The 21,424-nt window shown below is 43.1% G+C and overlaps 1 pseudogene; it reads right to left on the bottom strand.

Annotated features, from left to right (window-relative positions):
* Window positions 1-7,079: 7,079 nt before the first annotated feature.
* LOC124617367 lies at window positions 7,080-7,197 on the bottom strand (annotated as a pseudogene).
* Between the last annotated feature and the right edge of the window lie 14,227 nt (window positions 7,198-21,424).

The following is a 21,424-nucleotide window of genomic DNA, read 5'->3' as shown; positions in this document are numbered from 1 at the left end:
CCTGTTCCAGAGAGCTATTACACAGGTGGCTGAGAATCTTACTTATCTGTTGAGAACAAGCTTTTAGTATTTTGCTGGAAATGCCATCAATTCCATGTGAGTTTTTGCTTTGAAGCAAGTTTATTATTTTCCTAATTTCAGAGGGAGAATTGGGTGAGATTTCAATTGTATCAAATTGCATTGGTATGGCCTCTTCCATTAACAGCCTAGCATTTTCTAATGAACACCTGAATCCTACTATACCCACAACATTTAGAAAATGATTATTAAAAATATTTTCAACTTCTGACTTTTTGTTCGTAAAGTTTTCATTCAATTTGATGGTAATGTTGTCTTCCTGTGCTCTTGGTTGACCTGTTTCTCTTTTAATAATATTCCAAATTGTTTTAATTTTATTATCAGAGTTGCTGATTTCAGACATGATACACATACTTCTGGATTTTTTAATATCTTTTCTTAATATAACACAGTAGTTTTTACAGTGTTTTGATTGGGTCACTACTCTTTCTTGCTGTCAGATACATTTCCCTTTTCCAGTTACAAGATATTTTGATACCATTAGTAAGCCATGGTTTGTTACAAGGTTTCTTACGAGTATATTTAACTATTTTCTTGGGCAGGCAGTTTTCAAATGCATTTACAAAAATGTCATGAAATAAATTATATTTTAAATTGGCATCAGGTTCACAGTACACATCATCCCAGTCTAACTACTGTAGGCTTTCCCTGAAATTTGCAATTGTTAAATCGTTGAATGAATGTACTACTTTGGAGGACTGTTTAGTATTGCTGAATGGAGTTATGTCATATATTGTAACTAGCTGTGCACCATGATCAGAAAGACCATTCTCAACAGGCTGAGCATTTATCTGGTTAAACTTATCTTGGTCTATACAGAAGTTATCTATCAGTGAGCTGCTATCCTTTACCACCTGAGTAGGAAAATCAATAACGGGTGTCAAATTGAAAGAACCGAGTAATACTTCAAGGTCATTTTTCCTATTATCCTCTTTCAGAGAATCTACATTGAAGTCCCCACAAATAATAATTTGTTTCCCCCTGTCTGACAGATAGCTCAACAAGGAGTCAAAATTTTTCAGAGATAGATGAAAATTTCCTGATGGGGACCTATATACAGTTACAATTATAAATGTGCCTTTATTTAATTTAAGCTCACAGGCATATGCTTTTGTATGTTTCTCTACACAAAACTTTTTTGTTTCTATACTTTTTGCACAGTGATAACTTTTGACATCTATGGCAACTCCTCCTTTCTCCATATTTTCTCTCATTACATATGCAGAGAGCTTATATCCACTTACATTTACCTTATCCATATCAGTAACAATGTGATGCTCAGACAGGCATAGTATATCTATTTCATCCTCAGCTTCTAAATCTTCTAAACATACCAGAAGCTCATCTATTTTATCCCTCAAACTCCCAATATTTTGATGAAATATACTTACATAATTTTTAATTATACTTTTATGAAAACTTTTCCTTATTCTAACATTTGCAGTACTCTCCTGTCTGAGTTTCTCATTGTGCTTAGGCCTAGTTCCTATACTAGTGTTCACATGGTGTTCAGAGAGGCAGATTATGTCAGCTGGGTTGGGTGACTTTAATTCATCAATGCAATTACCTTCGACTGAGATACAACTTGGTGGAGATAAAATTTCTGGTGATTGGTGAAAATTTATAATTAACAGCTGTGATTGGTGATCCAATGTGCTAGAATTGTGCTGTTTAATTTCTTTCCTAAACTGAAGATTCGATTCAATCCTGACTTCTCGTAGAACTTGACATCTTTCTGTCATACCGACCCTAAAAAAGGTGCTGCTCTAACACCTGTAACCACTGGTATTTTACCATTCATGGCAGTGCCTCCCCCCTTTAAATATCCTGCTATTACCCCAGCCAGTCTCCCATTCCCTTTCCTGTTGAGATGTAGGCCGTGCCTGGTATAGTCACACCTACTGAGAGAATCAACAGGAACCACACCAATATGAGCCCCCGCACCCGACCCAAGCAGCCATTCCAACTCCAAATTAACTCTCCCAACAGAAGAGTTCAATTGAGGCCGGTCATGGCGTCTCAGGACAGACACAAATTCAACATTGGTGTGTCTCGATGCCGACGTCATCTTTACCAGGTCACACTCTATACTGCACCCAGGATCTCTGTCGATGCTGTTCCCTGGCCCTCCCACAATAACCACGGTGTCTTCCCTGGTAAATCCTTTACAGAGTGAACCTAAATCCTCTGTCACCTGATCCAGACTAGCACTTGGTTTGAAAAAATTTGTGACCTGGTATTCTGGTCCTAATTCCTCCTGCAGAAGTTGGCCTACACCTCTGGCATGAGAACTGCCTAACAACAAAAATTTTCTTCCTTTTCGATGACTTTCCTACATTCTTTTTCAATTTCCTATTGAAAGTTTGTTGTGTCTGCTTACCAGCCAAACCGACGGAAGGAAGTGATACTCACCAGGTCACGACGCTGCCCTCTGACACCCACTGATGACCTACCAGTACGTGAAGATTGTGGAATATCACCCTCAGTACGAAACATTTTAACTACATGTATTACAATGAACAAATAAGTCAATAAATATCGACATGCCGGCAACTCTGACTTTGGCTATCTGACAATGGCAATAGTGTAATACCGATATTACAATTCTGTGACGTGTCAGGACTCCTGCCTTAATTGTCGGGGAGAGGAAGCCTGAGATCTGTCGGTGGAATGATAGCTAGGCCTCTATTCTTTGTCTCGGTAGACTACTATCCCTATAACAGTGTTGAGGAAGACATTTTCCAAAACGATTCATTGATTTTAATGCCGATGAACCACATATTTACGACGACTTACACGATCTGAAGAAATTTGTAAAAGTGTGTTCCTGAGGAACCGTAGCGGCAATTTCATTTGTGGCCTCAGACATGGTTCAGACCACGATTGAATACAGACACTGATTATCACTCCGTTGAACACCCTGCGTCCAAAATCATCATCATTCCCATTATTCTCATCATCGTCAAAATTACAACCATCAACTTTATACACTCCTGGAAATTGAAATAAGAACACCGTGAATTCATTGTCCCAGGAAGGGGAAACTTTATTGACACATTCCTGGGGTCAGATACATCACATGATCACACTGACAGAACCACAGGCACATAGACACAGGCAACAGAGCATGCATGTCGGCACTAGTACAGTGTATATCCACCTTTCGCAGCAATGCAGGCTGCTATTCTCCCATGGAGACGATCGTAGAGATGCTGGATGTAGTCCTGTGGAACGGCTTGCCATGCCATTTCCACCTGGCGCCTCAGTTGGACCAGCGTTCGTGCTGGACGTGCAGACCGCGTGAGACGACGCTTCATCCAGTCCCAAACAAGCTCAATGGGGGACAGATCCGGAGATCTTGCTGGCCAGGGTAGTTGACTTACACCTTCTAGAGCACGTTGGGTGGCACGGGATACATGCGGACGTGCATTGTCCTGTTGGAACAGCAAGTTCCCTTGCCGGTCTAGGAATGGTAGAACGATGGGTTCGATGACGATTTGGATGTACCGTGCACTATTCAGTGTCCCCTCGACGATCACCAGTGGTGTACGGCCAATGTAGGAGATCGCTCCCCACACCATGATGCCGGGTGTTGGCCCTGTGTGCCTCGGTCGTATGCAGTCCTGATTGTGGCGCTCACCTGCACGGCGCCAAACACGCATACGACCATCATTGGCACCAAGGCAGAAGCGACTCTCATCGCTGAAGACGACACGTCTCCATTCGTCCCTCCAGTCACGCCTGTCGCGACACCACTGGAGGCGGGCTGCACGATGTTGGGGCGTGAGCGGAAGACGGCCTAACGGTGTGCGGGACCATAGCCCAGCTTCATGGAGACGGTTGCGAATGGTCCTCGCCGATACCCCAGGAGCAACAGTGTCCCTAATTTGCTGGGAAGTGGCGGTGCGGTCCCCTACGGCACTGCGTAGGATCCTACGGTCTTGGCGTGCATCCGTGCGTCGCTGCGGTCCGGTCCCAGGTCGACGGGAACGTGCACCTTCCGCCGACCACTGGCGACAACATCGATGTACTGTGGAGACCTCACGCCCCACGTGTTGAGCAATTCGGCGGTACGTCCACCCGGCCTCCCGCATGCCCACTATACGCCCTCGCTCAAAGTCCGTCAACTCCACATACGGTTCACGTCCACGCTGTCGCGGCATGCTACCAGTGTTAAAGACTGCGATGGAGCTCCGTATGCCACGGCAAACTGGCTGACACTGACGGCGGCGGTGCACAAATGCTGCGCAGCTAGCGCCATTCGACGGCCAACACCGCGGTTCCTGGTGTGTCCGCTGTGCCGTGCATGTGATCATTGCTTGTACAGCCCTCTCGCAGTGTCCGGAGCAAGTATGGTGGGTCTGACACACCGGTGTCAATGTGTTCTTTTTTCCATTTCCAGGAGTGTGTATTGGAGGCTAATGCAAACATCTACTGTACATAAACCAGTTGATACGTGACAGCATACATAGTACATATTACGAAATAAGAAATGTATTACATGCAATGACGACATTTCATTGGTAAGAGAAGCAAAATGCTTATCACAGACAAATAAAGACTATTCGTTTAGCCGCAGAGACGGAACTCGGTATTTATAATATTTAGGAAGTCTTTGGTAAAAGTAGTTGCATGAAGTGGAACATGGAGGATAAAGAACCAGGAGTAAAAGGCAATATAAGTTTTCGAAAATGGTGATGCACAGAATGTCGAAGTTTAAGCGGGTGGAACTAATAATTTATCAGATATATTGCACTGAATCTAGGAGACAAGAAAATATGAAAAAAGAAAAAAAACGGTAAAATATTCTGCGACATGATTTGTCTAAAAGTAAGAAATAAAATATATTACAGAAACGTCTGACACGTCTTTTAATGATGCTCGAAACCATGTACAGCAAATAACGTGTCGAATGAGTATCTGAAGTTCAATAATTAACGGAAAATATTAAAGACTACCACAGTTGGAGTCACGAACGATGGGCCGAGTTTAAGCTTGTTCTGCGGACCTACGCCAACAGCCAATGAGCGTTCAGCATCTTCCGAGCACTCTGCTGTGAATGCCGTAGCTACACTGAACCGCCAGAGAAACTGATATAGGCATTCGTATTCAAATACGTAAACAGGCAGAATACGGTGATGCCTATATGAAACAAGTGTCTGGTGCAGTTGAATGATCGGTTATTCCTACTACAATGGCAGGTTAGCGAGATTTAAGTGAGTTTGAACGCTATAGTCGGCGTACGAGCTATGGGACACAACACCTCCGAGATAGCGATGAAGTGAGGATTTTCCCGTACGACCATTTCACTAGTGTACCATGAATATCAGGAATCCGGTAAAGCATCAAATCACCGACATCGCTTCGGCCACAAAAAGATCCTGCAAGAACGGCACCAACGATGACCGGAGAGAATCGTTCATTGTGACAGAAGGGCAATCCTTCGGCAAATTGCTGCGGATTTCAATGCTGGACCATCAACAAGTGTCAACGTGCGGACCATTCAACGAGACGTCATTGACATGGGCTTTCGGAGCCGAAGGCCCACTCATGTACCCTTGAGGATTCCACAACACACAGCTTTACGCCTCGCCTGGGTCCGTTAACGCCGACATTCGACTGTTGCTGACCGAAAACATGTTGCCTGGTCGAACGAGTCTCGTTTCAAATTGTATCGAACGAATGGACGTGTACGGGTACGGAGACTACCTCATGAATCCACGGCTCCCACGTCAGCAGGGGACTGTTCAAGGTGGTGCAGGTTGCGCAATGGTGTGGGATGTGTGCAGTTTTAGTGATATGGGACCGCTGATACGTTTAAAAACGACTGTGACAGATGACACGTACGTAAGCACCCTGTCTGATCGACTGCATCAATTCATGTCCACTGTGTATTTCGACGGACTTGGGCAATTCCAGCAGGACAGTGAGACCCTCACACGTGCAGAATTGCTACAAAGTGTCTCCAGGAACACTTCCTCTGGCCACCAAACTCCTCAGATATGAATATTATTGAGCATATCTGGAATGCCTTGCTACGAGCTGTTCAGAAGAGATCTCCAACCCCTCGTACTCTTAGAAATATATGGACAACCCTGCAGGATTAATTGTGTCAATTCCCCCCAGCACTACTCCAGAAGTTAATCGAGTCCATGCCACGTCGTGTTGCGGCACTTCTGCGTGCTCTACACGATATTAGGCAGATGTACCAATTGCTTTAGCTCTTCAGTGTAGTAAATTAAAAATAAGAAATGTATTACATGCAAAGACGACGTTTTATAGGTAAGTGAAGCTAAACGCATATCACAGACAAATATAGACTATTCGTTAAGTCGCAGAAACGGACTTCAGTATTTATAATATTCAGGAAATCTTTGCAAGAAATAGTTGTTTGAAGTGGAACGTGGACGATAAACAGGAGGAACTAAAAGAGAATAAAAATTTTCGAAATTGGTGATACATAGAATGCCGACGTTTAAGCGGCTACAACTAATGTATCAGAGATGTTGCACTGAATCTAGGAGATAAGAAAACTGGAGAAAAAGAAAAAAAGAGAAAAGCTAGTTACATGTTTTGTGGCAGGATTTGTCGAAAATTAAGAAATAAAACAGAATAAAGAAACACTTGACACGTCTTTTAATGATGCTCGAAATCACGTGCAGCAAATAAGGTGTGGAATGGCTATTTAAAGTTCAATAATGAACGTAATATTTTAAAGTTTAATAGACGAGCATACGAGAGCAGACTGCGTGTCTACACATTCCACAAGACCAATATCTAAAAAAAAAAAAAAAAAGCACTTCGTCCTCAGGCAACGAGTGGCCTACCTACCGGGACCATCCGACCGCTGTGTCATCCTCAGTGGAGAATGCGGATAGGAGGGGCGTGGGGTCAGCGCACCACTCTCCCGGTCGTTATGATGGCATTCTTGACCGAAGCCGCTACCATTCGGTCGAGTAGCTCCTCAATTGCCATCACGAGGCTGAGTGCACCCCGAAAAATGGCAACAGCGCATGGTGGCCTGGATGGTCACCCATCCAAGTGCCGACCACGCCCGACAGCGCTCAACTTCGGTGATCTCACGGGAACCGGTGTATCCACTGCGGCAATGCTGTTGCCCAATGCCTACTAGTACCGTTTAAAATTCGAAGATTTTAAATAAATATTGAACCTTAAGTCTCATTCGGCCCCTTATGTGCTACACATGGCTTCGAGCATCTTTCGAAGTTGTCTCAAATGTTTCTCCAATCTGTTTTATTTTATTTTTTTTCATTTAGACAAATTATTTCATAAAACTATTGACTGGCACTTTCTTTCCATTTTTTATGTTTTACTACTCTTCCTTTGACTATGAAAATACGGAAAAAGGTGCAATGTGTGATTTTCCCTCAGATCACTATCAAAATTTGTCTTAATCACCGTGATTATCCAGAGGCAATTAAACATGTTTTTGTAGAACTACATCTATCACTGGCCAGTTTGATAATCCAGTTGTCCGTTTTCGTCCTTTCATTTGGCTATGTGAATTCAGGCAAAACATTTTCTACATATCGGTAATTAGTTTTTTTAGGTTTCTCTCATAACTTTCAAGCAAATATTTTTTTTTTTTTTGACAGTCAATTTGATGTGCCATTTGTCCATATTCCACTCCTCGTTTTCCTATGAAAATATGGACAATTATTTTACAGAACTAGACCACACATTAGTCGATTTAATATACCATTTCTCCATGTTCCACACATCGTTTAACTACGAAAATTTGGACAAGAAGCCTTTCTGTACTTTCTAGAGGGTCTTCTTTTCGCTCCGGGTAGGGTCTTCCTTCGGTCCGCTCAAACATCTTATCAAAAAGTAATTATTGAAATAAAAGGACGTATATGTTGAATAGAGACATCCTGGGTCGACGCGGAATGAGTGGTTATATGATAAATGAGAAAAATGCTGGAGGCAAAAGTCGTAGAACAGACCAATTACAGAATACCGTAATCAGGTTCAAAGGGCCGCCGAAGGAGCATGTATGCAGAAATGAATAGACTGGCACGGGATAAACTAGAGTGGAGGCCTGCTTCAGACCGTACTTCGGAGTCGAGGCTACAACAACCATAACGTTAGATATGGTTCGTGATGTCAAGAACTGGCAGCTAGATCTTTATGTTGTAATACTATAATGTCAAATCTTCAAAGCCGGCCCCTAAGTGCCATTTTTTCTCAATTGTTTGAGGGGTCCACAAGAAACTCCAACTTTGACGTTAAGGTACCTCAGCGTGCTTATCATCCCCATCGACTAAACGATATCAATGTAATTTATATCTGATAATTATTAACTAAGAACATCTTAATCGAATATTAAGAATTCTCATCTGGCATTACAGTACACTAAGCTTCATTGTCAGTTTTCTCTGTGAAGCCATGCGGAAGGTAGCTAAGATCGGTGCTAGGCCTTCACAGTTAGCAGATATTTGAAAACTGGTACTCTATTTTTACAACTTCTCCTCTTTCCGAACAGGCCTCGGAAGGCCCAACGGTACCGACCAACCGCCGTGTCATTCTCAGCCGTTGGCCTCACTGGATGCAGATGTGGAGGGGTATGCGGTCAGCACACAGCTCTCCCAACCGTTGTTTATTTTCCTGACCGGAGCCGCTACTTCTCAAACAAGTAGATCCTCAACTAGCCCCCCCCCTCCCCTTGGCCACAGCGCTCGGTAGCCCCAGACGGTCACCCATCCAAATGCTAACCAAGCCCAACAGCGCTTAATATCCGTGATCGAACGGGAACCGATATTACCACTACAACAAGACCGTTCACGTATTTTTATTACTACTAGCTGCAGTACTTAGACCATCAAATGATGTTTAAACCACGGTCGTTATTATACCTTCACTGCAGTGGCACAACCTCTTTAGGAATGTCTATGGCTCTCACAGTTGTCTCTTCCAGGAAAACAGCATGCTCTTCAATTCGTGCACACTATCAAATGACAGAAATTGTCGTAAATCGCCTCGTATAACCAAGGTGCATTGTGGCGTTGTTAAGAATGAGAGAGATTGTTGAAGAAGGAGGAGAAGGAGAAGGAAGATACGCATGTTGTTGCACGTGTGTGACTAGCTACTCACCGAAACGAGCATGCCTCTATTGACGACGCAGAAACCAGCAGCTGACACGTGGACCGGGCTGGCAGTCAGCTGCATCATGAACATCAGCACCTGCAGGACATACAGGAAGAACACTATGTCGAAATCCTCGTGGAGCAAGCACTTTCATTGTTGGCTTCAACAAGGAAGACATTACCCAGTTGGAATCTTTACCAGCGGAACCGTGCTGTGATTAGTGCACTCTGCTTATTATATCTCTGGGAATCATCTGGGTAAAGATAATCATCTAGGTAAAGGTAATCCTAAGAGCTCTTACAAAGATTGAATCTAAGAGAGACTTATTCTTTTCTTTTCATTTCTTCTTACATCTACATATCTTTCCTCGGAGATCAGCCCTGCAAATACAAACGCAGGTATACATCTGAATGGGTTGGACAAAAATATGGGAACACCACGAGAATTGCATGATTGGACAGATGCTAGCGAAACCTGCTGGTTACACTGTTGCAATGACCATGAACGGCACTTGCGCGACGACCTCAATACGTCAATATACGTGATCATATCAGTGTTCTGTGTAGTTGTGAGTGCCCTATCTAGGAGCTATGTGAATTCTAACTGGCGCAAATTGTTGGTGCTGCAGTTCACGTCCTACGATTGAAACTTGGTGAAGGTTCGGTGATGATTTGTCGAGCTATTTCGTGGTATTCCATAGGCTCCATGGTTACTCTGCAAGGTCTTACTACTAGTAAGGATTATGTGACCATTTTGGCTCCATCCCATGCTACAATGTTCGTTCCCCAAATGTGACGCTGTGTTACCAGACATCAGGGCTCCTATTCACTCAGCTCGAATCTTTCACAACCGTTTTGTGAGCACGAGGATGAATTGTTGCATCTCCCCTGACCACCACATTAACCAGGTCTCAATCTTACTGAGCCTTTGTGGTCTGTTTTAGAGAGGGGCGTGTGATCGATATCCTCCTCCATCGTCATCACCTAAACTTCACCCCCATCTTCCAGGTAAAATGGTATTCCCTTGGAAAACCATAAAGGATCTGTATTTATCCATTCCGAGGTGACTGGAAATGTTTATGAATCCCAATGGTTTTCCAGCAGCATATTAGGCAGGTAATCTGTTATGTTTATGGTGTTTCCATCTTTTTCCACCACTGTAATTCGCTAAAATGATTTCTCCTTTCCTTTCCGACAATTGTCAGTCAAATGACCTCAGATCTAACCCTACCTGATTCACTCAAAGAATTAAGAAGTCTTTCGACTAAGAAGGGTTTCGACTTGTGACTCCTCAGTTACGACTTACTTAAATTTTCTGTATGAGATGCTATTTTAAAACTACCTATTTAATCATTATATTTAATAATTGACCAATACAAAAAGTGTATCACTGCGGAATGATGTTCGCTCATACAGGTATATCTGCTTCACTGCCGATATCTCTACCGTGCGCAAGAGCCAGTCTTTGTATATGGTTTCACTGGAGACGTTGCTTTATAAAGCACATCAGTTATTATACACCACTTATTCCATTTTGCGTTCAAATGGTATTTAATGTTTACTTCTATAATTGTGTTATTAAAACGTCCTCTCCCCTCCCCCTCCCTCCCCGCCCAAACTACCAGAGGTTCTGAATTTGAAAATTTTTAGTAATTGCTTCCAACAAGCGTAAATTGATAGTACAACTAAAATCTAATTTGTAAAACTTAAAACCATACTGTGATGTATCTCCACTGAGAGACATTCGAAAGGAGGGAAAGGTTTGCGTGTTATCAGAGTATATTTGTTCTGAGTGTGCCAGGAGTCGTGCTGCACTTAAAGCAAAGTTCTGTTGTTTTTCGCTTGACAGCGTATGAGAGACAGTGCATAAGAGATGGGCCGTTAGGTCATTTTTGGAAGCATAGAACTTAATATTCCAAGCAACACGATACATGCAGTACAGTTGAAAGGGGCGGCATATCACTGTAATTAATGATCAGACTAAAACTCTTTTGGCAGCTGTGTATGTAATTTGGGAAAAAGAGGGTGTTATTCAACAGTGACCAGTGTTAGTAACAGATAAAGTAACCAGTGGGGATTAAAATATGAACCGACAAATCAAAAGTAAGAAAGGCGAAATTTTCCATATCGCCAGTGAAAAAAGCTGCACATCGGTTGATTTTACTGAGAGAGGGTCTGGTTCGTGTTGTTCGGTTGTGTACCTCAGCCATAAGGATAATCAATGACTGTCAGCAAGCGTACTTGCAGCTGAATACCTGGTCTAATCCCGTTTACAAACAACACGCACGCCATTCCCATTGCAGCAGTTGTTGTCTCTGCCTACAGACAGCATAAAAGCCACATGCTGCTCAAGACTGTCGGCACACCGATCGGTACTGCTAATGAGATGTAACATTGCACTCGAACGAAAGTCTGTCGTTCAGTGTTTGTTTATCTCTTAAATCAAGCTGTAACTATGTTATATATTAATTTAATTTCCAAATAATTGCTCATAATTCTTGAATTTTGATGTAAGTTCTTTTTATAAACACTTAACATAATGTAGTAAAAATGTTAATTATGGCTAACGTCTTCATACACTCCTGGAAATGGAAAAAAGAACACATTGACACCGGTGTGTCAGACCCACCATACTTGCTCCGGACACTGCGAGAGGGCTGTACAAGCAATGATCACACGCACGGCACAGCGGACACACCAGGAACCGCGGTGTTGGCCGTCGAATGGCGCTAGCTGCGCAGCATTTGTGCACCGCCGCCGTCAGTGTCAGCCAGTTTGCCGTGGCATACGGAGCTCCATCGCAGTCTTTAACACTGGTAGCATGCCGCGACAGCGTGGACGTGAACCGTATGTGCAGTTGACGGACTTTGAGCGAGGGCGTATAGTGGGCATGCGGGAGGCCGGGTGGACGTACCGCCGAATTGCTCAACACGTGGGCGTGAGGTCTCCACAGTACATCGATGTTGTCGCCAGTGGTCGGCGGAAGGTGCACGTGCCCGTCGACCTGGGACCGGACCGCAGCGACGCACGGATGCACGCCAAGACCGTAGGATCCTACGCAGTGCCGTAGGGGACCGCACCGCCACTTCCCAGCAAATTAGGGACACTGTTGCTCCTGGGGTATCGGCGAGGACCATTCGCAACCGTCTCCATGAAGCTGGGCTACGGTCCCGCACACCGTTAGGCCGTCTTCCGCTCACGCCCCAACATCGTGCAGCCCGCCTCCAGTGGTGTCGCGACAGGCGTGAATGGAGGGACGAATGGAGACGTGTCGTCTTCAACGATGAGAGTCGCTTCTGCCTTGGTGCCAATGATGGTCGTATGCGTGTTTGGCGCCGTGCAGATGAGCGCCACAATCAGGACTGCATACGACCGAGGCACACAGGGCCAACACCCGGCATCATGGTGTGGGGAGCGATCTCCTACACTGGCCGTACACCACTGGTGATCGTCGAGGGGACACTGAATAGTGCACGGTACATCCAAACCGTCATCGAACCCATCGTTCTACCATTCCTAGACCTGCAAGGGAGCTTGCTGTTCCAACAGGACAATGCACGTCCGCATGTATCCCGTGCCACCCAACGTGCTCTAGAAGGTGTAAGTCAACTACCCTGGCCAGCAAGATCTCCGGATCTGTCCCCCATTGAGCATGTTTGGGACTGGATGAAGCGTCGTCTCACGCGGTCTGCACGTCCAGCACGAACGCTGGTCCAACTGAGGAGCCAGGTGGAAATGGCATGGCAAGCCTTTCCACAGGACTACATCCAGCATCTCTACGATCGTCTCCATGGGAGAATAGCAGCCTGCATTGCTGCGAAAGGTGGATATACACTGTACTAGTGCCGACATTGTGCATGCTCTGTTGCCTGTGTCTATGTGCCTGTGGTTCTGTCAGTGTGATCATGTGATGTATCTGACCCCAGGAATGTGTCAATAAAGTTTCCCCTTCCTGGGACAATGAATTCACGGTGTTCTTATTTCAATTTCCAGGAGTGTATTTTCTTACAATTACGTCCACAGTCAAAACAAATTTTCAGGATCACAGCGATCTATCATACTGGATACCTTTCACCAGGTGCAAAATGTCCTTTCACTTTGCTTCTCCACTAAAGTTTAGGTTGTGTAGTCGTTTCCAAGTTTACAGTGGAGCGTGTCACACGGACATACGGGGCTATATTGACAAGTTACATCTAGCCGCACATTGTTAAAATGCAATAGGTTGTTGGGCTTCCTAATTAACAAAATGACTGCAAGTGCTTCCTGAACAGCTTTGCTGTAGCGTGGAATCCGAAATAAAATGTTATTTTAATCCAAATAGCGACAGGCACTGCGACAGATTGTCGTAAGTTTGGCCTTGGTCCAAGGCTCCTCCAGCGTTTACATCTTTCGATGAGATCAAGGAAGTTTGGAATTCATACATTTCATGGCATCACCAAACCTTTGACGCTTTCCTGTAACTAATAAATAGGTTTAAAGTTTCCATTTCTAGTGCGGATAAAGGCTATTACAATGTTCTTTTATTTTAGACCTCCAGCTGTTGCACCTTGTTCTTTTATTATTATTGTTTAAAATGAAAGCTGATTCAAAAAGAAAGAACAGATTTAAGCTGTATATCACAAAGAAATTATAAAAGATAGAAACACACTGCGTATGTCTCTGGATAGAGGAAGGTTCAAGTTTATTACTCAGCTGCACTGTTTTGTGTCTGTAGCAACACGGTAGCTACACCACAAGAGAAATAATTTTGTGTGTTAGAATTTACGCGAAGTAAGTTCAAGTGCAACGTGAATTCCGCCTCGGTTCAGCAAGAAGCCACCTCTGCACAAGCAGATATATGACCAGCTTACAAAATTCTGGTGGAAAATGTCGAGCGTATCCGAGATGGGTTCACATGGAGCTCTCGGAAGCCCACAAGACGGGTATGCCAGGAACTTCGTCCATCAACGGTGTGGCGTGTTCCTGAAACTATGCATATGAAGCCTCACAAGTTTCAGTTAATGCAGCAGTCGTGTCCTGGCAATCCTAGCAGAAGGTAAGAATTTTGCGTTTCATTTCTTCAGGATATGGCACAGGATACCTTTTCCGAACTACTCATCTTTGTGGACGAATCGACGTATCATCAATCGGGTAAATTAGAGCAGCGTAATGCTCGAATCTGGACGTCACAAAATACTGGCGTGAAAGCGATTCACTGTTCCTGTTCACAAGACTTATCAACCTACCTTTTTTGCACAGGAAACTATGACAACAGTGTCGTATTTTGACATAGTGCAACATTAGTTGTTTCCTCAACTTCACGAAGATTCCAATGATTTTGTCGCACTGTGCTGTACTGGAGTACATTAGGTGCTTTAACTGGTGCGTTTGAGTATAGACCATCACACTTAACTGCCTCAGCTATACTAGTTAACCAAAACGTAAATTAGTTCTTCAACAAGAAACCTTAACGAAACGTATACCTAAGTGCTAATCCAACTGAAGAACAAGCCTGCACTCTCTAAGACCTTCTTCATCATTACATGCTCTCTAATTACTGATATTAACACAAAATCATTTGCATTGCATGTGAGCTTCTGGATCATGTAAATTTAGTTACCACAACAATTTTAATTAAAAGTTACCCAAGAGCGCTGCCTAGATGCACATCAGCAACCAGACGAATTGCTGGAAATGAGAGCAACGATTAAAAATCTCATAACAACAACGTAAGCTATGTTTTCTGCATTGTTTACCTGAATTTTTCCTTCGATGGGCAATATGGAGAGTTCAGTTGCTCGAACATCTTCCACGAAGCTCTGGGCCTGCACAAGAACGTTTTTTACGCTCGATGTCCAATATCTCAAAATATCACACCTCCAGAAACTGTTCGAAAATACGTAGAGCGCTAATTGGAACTTCCAGGTGTCTACTGTGTACCAAATATCCTCATCCGATTTCCCATAAATAACCTAGTGCACACGGAAATAATATCAAGGTGTTTTCACCATAAACCCAACAACAGATATCTTGCTTTCCCGTGACCACAAATCTTTGCTCTAAGTGGACGTTATTTTGGGACGACTGTTAGCACAGACTAAGTATTCATAAATCTTCAGCTATGATAAGCTGTAAATGTACTCAGTAAGTGAGGTCTTAATACAACAATATCTTACCACCAAAGTATTGTCATCATGAACGAGGTCTTACGAAACAATATCTGTGTTCAAGAACCACAGCACCGAAGGAGACAGTGAAATAATTAAGAACGAACACTTTCTCTGTCTAATATCGTGATGACTATACGCCAAGTAAATAGCCATATTTAATGTGTAGTGTATCATCAAAGGCTGTGTAAAGCAAAATGTTACCTTCACCATTAGGCCTACACATACATAAAATATTGTCTTGAATGGCGATGGAGCGGGCTGTTATTCTAAAATATGTGATTCATGGAGCAGGTAATTCAACACGAAACGAAGAAATACAAACGGTATAATGGTGGTTGTTTGGAGACAAATTATGCAACATCAGAACCTAACTCCTTCATAATGATAAGATCGTACGATCCTGTACTAAGAAAGATGCTCCACGTTTACCTTTAAAGTGTAGAGTTTCATTTAACTACAAACTGAAGTCCTTTCGTAGCGATCTCTGGTTTTGGAAACTGTGTGTCACAACGAACAGCGCAACATGTAACAACGTTGGTCTCTCTTTCGCAGTGCTTACGTCTCACAGGTAAACTTCAAGCCACTGCAAGAGATGTAAACACAACATGTTATAGCGATGTCCAAAAATCCCAACTCTGATTAGGACGACAAGGTCTGTTACAACTTACAAGATTCTAGAAACTAAAGTAGAAGAACTACTAACAAACGCAGAAACCATCGCAAGTCACAGAACGCGAACCTTACTGCCGAAAGTGTTATGACATATCTGAAAAGAATGTCCCAAAGCAATTACAAACAATCCTTCATTATGTGCAGTCATCTTCCAACGACCCATCGCATTAGTTATACAAGGAGTGCTCAGTAAAGCCCACACACGAGTCACCATTGAGAGCCGGTCGAAGTGGCCGTGCGGTTAAAGGCGCTGCAGTCTGGAACCGCAAGACCGCTACGGTCGCAGGTTCGAATCCTGCCTCGGGCATGGATGTTTGTGATGTCCTTAGGTTAGTTAGGTTTAACTAGTTCTAAGTTCTAGGGGACTGATGACCTCAGCAGTTGAGTCCCATAGTGCTCAGAGCCATTTGAACCATTTTTCACCATTGAGAGGTAGTGTATCATTTATAAAGAATTCCTTGTTTTATTACTTTTGTATATGAATTCAAGCTCGCCGACATGTATAACTGCCTACCAAAGCGTTCAGGAAAGTTTCCGCCAAATTATTACTACGGAAGATTTTCTCTAATAATAGACCTCAATACACGTACCATCAATTTCGAACCATTTCTAACAAACAATAATCTCCCAGCTCCCGTCTGTCCCACTCCACCTTCGAAACACCACAGATTTCTCCAAATCGATTCAGATGAAAGCTGGAGTAGTTTCTATTCATGTCCATTGTCTTCGTCGACGATAGATCGTGAAACTCTAATCTTCCTTCCTTCCTCCAAACGATTGAGTATTCCATCATTTTTCGGACGTGCATCTGGGAATATTAAATTCAGCCATTCTCAAGGTAATTCGCTTGCAATATGTTAAATTACTTTACACACTGTAACGTAAACGCATATGCGTCAGAGATAACACAGTTGGTAAGAAGAGCGTCAGTGATAGATTAAACTTGATGCGTCTAAGATTAAAAGAAAGTAAGAGCCGAATCAGCGAACCCGTACTGTTTATGAAGTGTGTTATTGATAATTACAGATGGCATGAGGACTTAGAATACTTCCTATGAGAGAGCAGTCATGAAATGTGTGGTTTGCATGATCTGTCGAGATGGAAGCCCTCGTCTCTGTTGTGCATCTTGTTTGGTAATTGTATTTCTACAGCTTCCTTGACCACTTAATCTCAGCGGGTTGTAGCCAGTGTCTTAACTTTACCGTAATCCATGGAATCGTCACTGGAAATGCAATGTTCAGCTACAGCTTCACCCTACTGTGATTCAGAGATGAAAGAACCTGTGAAAATACAATTGGAAACTTTACAATAATCCATGGAAACGCCAGTCGAAATACAAAGCTGAGCTACAGGCTCATCCTATTGTGATTTGGTGGTCAAGAAAGCTGTGGAAACGCAACTAGTTAACAACCTGTCCAACCAAGACAAAGGTCTCGAGCTTGACAAATCGTGCAATCCTCTCATTTCATGACTGTACTATCGAAGCAAATATTCAAAGTCTCCATGACGTTCATAATTATCAGCAACACACTTCGTAAACATTGTGGATTCCCAGATTCTACTCTTCCTTTGGATTACTGGTTAACGAATCAAGTTTAATCTCTGGCTGACGCTCTCGTTACTAACAATGCTATCTCTGCCTGGTTACATATAAAACATACCGAAAAGAAATGCAAATTCTCTGGGACTGCCGAGTTACACAAGTGCACACCTGTCTGGTCATATATAAAACCTACCGAAAGTCATATATACATTTAAGAACACCACAGCGTTACACAAATGCATATCCGTCTTGTCTTATATTAAAAAACATACCCATAAAATCCCCCCCCCCCCCCCCCCCATGAACCACGGACCTTGCCGTTGGTGGGGAGGCTTGCGTGCCTCAGCGATACAGATAGCTGCAACCACAACGGAGGGGTCTATGTTGAGAGGCCAGACAAACGTGTGGTTCCTGAAGAGGGGCAGCAGCCTTTTCAGTAGTTGCAGGGGCAACAGTCTGGATGATTGACTGATCTGGACTTGTAACACTAACCAAAACGGTCTTGCTGTGCTGATACTGCGAACGGCTGAAAGCAAGGGGAAACTACAGCCGTAATTTTTTCCGAGGGCATGCAGCTTTACTGTATGGTTAAATGATGATGGCTTCCTCTTGGGTAAAATATTCCGGAGGTAAATTAGTCCCCCATTACGATCTCCGGGCAGGGACTACTCAGGAGGACGTCGTTATCAGGAGAAAGGAAACTGGCGTTTTACGGATCGGAGCGTGGAATGTCAAATCCCTTAATCGGGCAGGTAGGTTAGAAAATTTGAAAAGGGAAATGGTTAGGTAAAAGTTAGATATAGCGGGAATTAGTGAAGTTCGGTGGCAGGAGGAACAAGACTTTTGGACATGTGAATACAGGGTTATAAATACAAAATCAAATAGGGGTAATGCTAGAGTAGGTTCAATAATGAATAAAAAAACAGGAGTACGGGTAAGCTACTACAAACAGCATTGTGAACACATTATTGTGGCCAAGATAGACACGAAGCCTACGCCTACCACAGTAGTACAAGTTTATATGCCAACTAGCTCTGCAGATGACGAAGAAATTGAAGAAATGTATGATGAAATAAAAGAAATTATTCAGATAGTGAAGGGAGAGGAAAATTTAATAGTCATTGGTGACTGGAATTCGGTAGTAGGAAAAGGGAGAGAAGGAAACGTAGTAGGTAAATATGGATTGAGGGGAAGAAATGAAAGAGGAAGCCGCCTGGTAGAATTTTGCACAGAGCACAACTTAATCTTAGCTAACACTTGGTTCAAGAATCATAAATGAAGGTTGTATACATGGAATAAGCCTGGAGATACTGACAGGTTTCAGATAGATTATATAATAGTTAGACAGAGCTTTAGGAACAAGGTTTTAAATTGTAAGACATTTCCAGGGTCAGATGTGGACTCTGACCATAATCTATTGGTTATGAACAGTAGATTAAAACTGAAGAAACTGCAAAAAGATGGGAATTTGAGGAGATGGGACCAGGATAAACTGACTAAACCAGAGGTTGCACAGGGTTTCAGGGAGAGCATAAGGGAACAGTTGACAGGAATGGGGGAAAGAAATACAGTAGAAGAAGAATGGGTCGCACTGAGGGATGAAGTAGCGAAGGCAGCAGACGATCAAGTAGGTAAAAAGACGAGGGCTAGTAGAAATCCTTGGGTAACAGAAGACATATTGAATTTAATTGATTATTGGAGAAAATATAAAAAAGGGTAAATGAAGCAGGCAAAAAGGAATACAAACGTCTCAAAAATGAGATCGACAAGAAGTGGAAAATGGCTAAGCAGGCATGGCTAGAGGACAAATGTAAGGATGTAGAGGCTTATCTCACTAGGAGCAAGATAGATACTGCCTACAGGAAAATTAAAGAGACGTTTGGAGAATAGAGAACCACTTGCACGAATATCAAGAGCTCAGATGGAAACCCAGTTCTAAGCAAAGAAGGGAAAGCAGAAAGGTGGAAAAAATATACAGAGGGTCTATACAAGGGCGATGTACTTGAGGACAATATTCTGGACACGGAAGAGGATGTAGATGAAGATGAAATGGGAGATATGATACTGCGGGAAGAGTTTGACAGAGCACTGAAAGACCTGAGTCGAAACAAGGCCCCGGGAGGAGACAACATTCTATTAGAACTACTGACAGCCTTGGGAGAGCCAGACTGACAAAACTCTACCATCTGGTGAGCAAGACGTATGAGACAGGCGAAATACCCTCGGACTTCAAGAAGAGTATAATAATTCCACTCCCAAAGAAAGCAGATGCTGACTGATGTGAAAATTACCGAACTATCAGTTTAATAAGTCACAGCTGCAAAAATACTAACGCGAATTCCTTACAGACGAATGGAAAAACTGGTAGAAACCGACCTCGGGGAAGGTCAGTTTGGATTCCGCAGAAATATTGGAACACGTGAGGCAATACTGACTCTACGACTTACCTTAGAAGCTAGATTAAGGAAAGGCAAACCTACGTTCCTAGCATTTTTAGACTCAGAGAAAGCTTTTGACAATGTTAACTGGAATACTCTCTTTCCAATTCTAAAGGTGGCAGGGGTCAAATACAGGGAGCGAAAGGCTATTTACAATTTGTGCAGAAACCAGATGGCAGTTATAAGAGTCGAGGGACACGAAAGGGAAGCAGTGGTTGGGAAGGGAGTGAGACGTGGTTGTAGCCTCTTCCCGATGTTATTCAATCTGTATATTGAGCAAGCAGTGAAGGAAACAAAAGAAAAATTCGGGGTAGGTATTAAAATCCATGGAGAAGAAATAAAAACTTTGAGGTTTGCCGTTGACATTGTAATTCTGTCAGAGACAGCAAAGGACTAGGAAGAGCAGTTGAACGGAATGGTTAGTGTCATGAAAGGTGGTGGTGGTGGTTGTTGGGATGTTTAAGGGGGACTAACCAGCTAAGGTCATCAGTGCCTCTGTCTTGAAAGGAGGATATAAGATGAACATCAACAAAAGCAAAACGAGGGTAATGGAATGTAGTCGAATTAAGTCGGGTGATGCTGAGGGAATTAGATTAGGAAATGAGACACTTAAAGTAGTAAAGTAGTTTTGCTATTTGGGGGAGCAAAATAACTGATGATCGTCGAAGTAGAGAGGATATAAAATGTAGACTGGCAATGGCAAGGAAAGCGTTTCTGAAGAAGAGAAATTTGTTAACATCGAGTATAGATTCAAGTGTCAGGAAGTAGTTTCTGAAAGTATTTGTATGGAGTGTAGCCATGTATGGAAGTGAAACATGGACGATAAATAGCGTGGACAAGAAGAGAATAGAAGCTTTTGAAATGTGGTGCTACAGAAGAATGCTGAAGATTAGATGGGTAGATCACATAAGTAATGAGGACGTATTGAATAGGATTGAGGAGAAGAGAAATTTGTGGCACAACTTGACTAGAAGAAGGGATCGTTTGGTAGGACATGTTCTGAGGCATCAAGGGATCACCAATTTAGTATTGGAGGACAGCGTGGAGGGTAAAAATCGTAGAGTGAGACCCAGAGATGAATACACTAAGCAAATTCAGAAGGATGTAGGTTGCAGTAGTTGCTGGGAGATGGACTAACTTGCACAGGATAGAGTAGCATGGAGAGCTGCATCAAACCAGTCTCAGGACTGACGACCACAGCAACAACAACCCATAAAATATACATTGCTTATGAGCCTACGGGTTTTGGTCTTAACAGCCTAATGTAAATGAACCACAGTCATCTAACAAAATCAATGTCATAAAGTTATGCCACCTTATGTCGACTATATACTTATGTAGTCGTAAAAGCCCGTGGTTGCGATGTACGCAGCGATCACCGCACCAAATAAATGATTTACTAGACATCACCCATCAGCTATACGTAGCACTGCAGAT

This window comes from Schistocerca americana, chromosome 5 (genome assembly GCF_021461395.2).
Source record: "Schistocerca americana isolate TAMUIC-IGC-003095 chromosome 5, iqSchAmer2.1, whole genome shotgun sequence".
Taxonomy (NCBI): Eukaryota; Metazoa; Arthropoda; class Insecta; order Orthoptera; family Acrididae; genus Schistocerca; species Schistocerca americana.
Note: the sequence above shows the minus strand (reverse complement) of the source record. Positions and strands in the feature narration are given on the sequence as shown.